The sequence below is a fragment of the Cupressus sempervirens genome, chromosome 8, assembly GCF_028749045.1.
Source record: "Cupressus sempervirens isolate cs-2001-9-10 chromosome 8, ASM2874904v1, whole genome shotgun sequence".
NCBI classification, from domain to species: Eukaryota; Viridiplantae; Streptophyta; class Pinopsida; order Cupressales; family Cupressaceae; genus Cupressus; species Cupressus sempervirens.
In genome coordinates this window covers 308,966,809-308,971,053 of record NC_143125.1, presented here as the reverse complement: position 1 = coordinate 308,971,053, position 4,245 = coordinate 308,966,809, and positions in this window count along the sequence as shown.

The following is a 4,245-nucleotide window of genomic DNA, read 5'->3' as shown; positions in this document are numbered from 1 at the left end:
AATTTTTTGGAGAGAAGTTATAAGTACTATTTTTTATACACTTGATTGAGTTCAAGTCAAGAAAGGTACAAAAAAAGCCCCTTTTGAACTATGGTATGGCTATGCACCTAATGTCAAGTATTTCAAAGTATTTGGAAGCATAAGTACCATTGTTTATATACTTAACTAAGTTCAAGTCAAGAAACATACAAATAAAACCCCTTTTGAACTATAGTATGACTATGTGCCTAATGTCAAATATTTCAAAGTATTTGGAAGAAAGTGTTATATATTGAAATATTAAAGGAATGGAAAACTTGATGCAAAGAGTGATGAAGCTATATTCTTAGGATATTCTGCTAAAATCAAGACATACAAATATTTGAATACTAATACTAACAAAATTGTGGAAATTACAAGTGTTAGAGTTGATGAATTAGCAGAAAAGAATGAATAAGAATGCAAGTAGGAATATAAAGATTACAAAAACTTTGTATACATCTAGGAAGGAGAACCAAGTACTTAAGCTAAACAAGAGAAAGACACTTTTGAGTTATAGCAAAGAAGCTCTATTGAGCATCCAAAATCTATCGAGGATCATGCTATAGAGGCTTAGTCATAAATAGAGGAGACTGGACATTAGATATGTTAGAGTGTATTGTCCACCAATATAACTAAGAGGGGGGGGGGAGGTGAATCAATTATCCAACTATTAACAAAATTTTCAACCTTAATAAAACTTAACCATATGAGAAATATAATTAGGAACTACAACAAGATACTCATGCACAATAACACCAGATATGTTAACTAGGAAAACCCTTGATTAAAGGGAAAACTCTGGTGGCGATGATACCCACAAGATGATGTACTAATATAAATATTCTTTTTTAGAGGATGGACCCTATTAGGATTCTATGAAAACATTCAGTACATATCAGTCCATGTTAGGAGCTTCCAACCCTATTAGGAGTTGTGCCAACCTTGTTAGGAGTTGTAGAAGGTAGATGAACCCACTGCCCAAATAGCTTCAGGGGAAAGATCAATGACCCCATTTTCCAAGTGATCTTTGTATTATTCCTTGTAGAATAATAGAATTTTACTATACTAATCCTTCCTCTTTCTTTGTCCTATCAACCAAACCTCTGGTCCTTTTGATCTTACCAGATCACAAACTTTGTATCCAATAATCCCATGGCTTTCTTACTCGCATTCACCAATACTCTGATCCTTTTTGCACTTCCTTGATTACTTTGAATTCATTACATTAATCACTCTTTCATCACAAACAAGGAAAATATCTTTCCTTTATATTGTATCTTCAAAATAATTCCTTACGTCAACCTTGAGGCTTTTCCAATTAATTATAAGAAGATAATTAATTATTTCATAATAATGATACCACTGTTGGCTCACACTCTATACAACTTCTCACACATGTGACACTAGGGTTTATGCACTTGTTGATGTCACCATCATACTATCTTTTATCACTATCTAACTGTGCATCTCCAAATTATATCTTTGTTAGAAGATATAATGCAATCATCACAAACTGCTTAATAGTTACTCTGTCTCTATACTACTCTTTGTGAATCCCTTACAAATTCTCCATGACTTTGACTCATGTTACACCTATTTAACCTCATTATTAGGATGCATTTTGGAACATTTCCTTGCCCATTTATCACTAGAATATTAAACCTCTTTCCATATCACCTTGATCTATATTTGCCACTCTACCAGTCTTTACATACTTACTGTTGTGTTGACATCAATGACAAACACAATCATGAATACACCATGGTAATACTGCCACATGCTCACCAATGCTTAGGATGCTCCTGTGAAGGAATACCATTGGTATTCATGCAAATAATCTTCCCCTTTGGCATTGATGGCAACATAGATGAAAAACATCTAGGTTCTAAGAATACCAAACAATACTTTTTTGTTGCTATTGTTGTTCTCATCTTTTCAAATCCTCTTCATCAATCAAATCTGAAATCCTCTAGAATACTACTCTATTTTGCATCTTCTAGATCAACATCATGAGTTTTTCAATAAGAAAATTCTTAGCTTCTCCCCCATTCAATGATACTCTTATCTTTCCCTTTGGCATTAGTAACTCTTCATGCTACATGTGTACCCCATAGAGATGTTTATTATCTTTTACACAAATCTTTCTAAATATCCCTAATAAATATCTCTCCTTCATACATACTTAGGGGATGTTTTTCATGCATTCACTCTATCATTGAAATCAATGAAAAAGGCTTCATTATGTCAATTTATTGCTTCAAGTCTTCAACCAGATCAAGTATCCAAAGATTCTATTCAATACCAAATACCAAGATTCCTTGATGACTTTTCTCATCATAGATACTTCTCCATATAGGAAGCATCAGCATTTAGTTCAGTCAAACAATAGTTCTTTATACTATTAGACTGATGCAATCTCTTCAACATCTACTTAGAAGTAGGTAGGGGTATTAGCCCAAGCATACTAATTAAGTACTAAAATGTATCTTTAAGTAAGGGCTTTGTAAAGATATTTGCAATATGATCTTTAGTACTTACATATTCCAATTTGATCCCGGTTTTTGTTGCTTTCTATCTAAAGACATGATACTTAATAGATATATGCTTAGTATTAGAATGAAATAAAGAATTCATAGACATAATTATTGTACTTGTTTTATCATAGTATATGATAATAGTTTCTAAAAATTCTATCCCAATTTCCTTTAACATTTGCTTCATCCACATAACTTGATTATAGTTATTTTTTGTTTCTACATACTTTGCCTCAACTATGATTTGTGAAATACAATCTTGTTTCTTTCTCATCTAAGAAATCAATCTTCCTCCAAGAAATAATGTTCCACTACTGGTAATTTTTCTATCATCCATATTGCCTACTCAATCTGTATTCATATAAGCACATAGAGTGAAATCACTTGATCTATCATATCATATTCCATAATAAGATGTTCCCTTCAAATATTTGAATATCCTTTTTATTACCACATAATGATACTCCTTAGGATCAACTTGAAATCTAGCTACAATCCTAACTACATTTTCTATATCTAATCTAGTGTGAGTTAGATATTACAAACCTCCAAGTATGGATTTGTACTTCTTCTGCTCAAATGCTAGATAACTGGTGACCAATATTCATTGGTGTACCAATAGGCTTACAACTTTCCAAGCCAAATCTCTTCAACAAGTCTTTTAAATACTTCACTTGTAAAAAAATGCCATCATTGTTCTATACAATTTATAGACCTAGGAAAAACTTCATTTCTCCTATCATACTCATTTTAATCTCATTCTTCATTTCTTTTACAAACTTATCACTTGTTTCATCATTACCTTCAAATATTATGTCATCAAAAATTTTTTTTATTATCAACAAACCATTCTCTATTTCTTTCAATACAAATTACTATATGTCATACCTTTAGAAAATCCAAGTTTTGTCAAATATTTGTCCAACCTTGAATACCAAGTTCTAGGTGCTTGCTTCAAACCATATAGAGCTTCCTTCAATCTACATACCATATATTTTTCTTCTATCAAAGGGAAACCTTTAGGATACTAAATGTGTACTTCTTCTTTAGGTTCTCCATTTTGGAAGGCTGATTTGGCATCCATTTGATACAAATTGAATTTCTTATTTGCTGCATAAGCTAGGAACATTCTTGTTGCTTCCATTTTCGCTATAGGGGCATATGGACCCTCATAATCTATTCCTTCTTGCTATGAATATCCTTTGTACACAAGTCTAGCCTTGTTTCTTACAACTTCACCTTGTTTATTCATCTTGTTTCTAAATACCCATTTGGTTCCAATAACATTCTTGTCTTTAGGTCTTAAAATGAATTTCCATGTTTCATTCTTCACAATCTAATCTAATTCTTTCATCATTGCTTGAATCCAATGATCCTATTTACATGATTCATATATGCTATTAGATTCTACTTGAGAAAACAAACATAAATCACATACTTCTTCATTTACCTAATTAGTATTTATTCTCCTAATGATCTATTTAGGAGGATTATTCTTTGATATACTTCTACTAGGAGTTGTCAACTCATCTCATTCTTTTGTGCTAGGCTCAAATCTCTTCTCTTAAATTTAATTCCCATTCTACAAATCATTATTAGTCTTAAAGAAAACTTCAACATTCTCTTGGTTAGCCTTTGAATCAACAATAGTCACCAAAGCTATTTCTTCTAACATTTCCTCTTTCTTAAC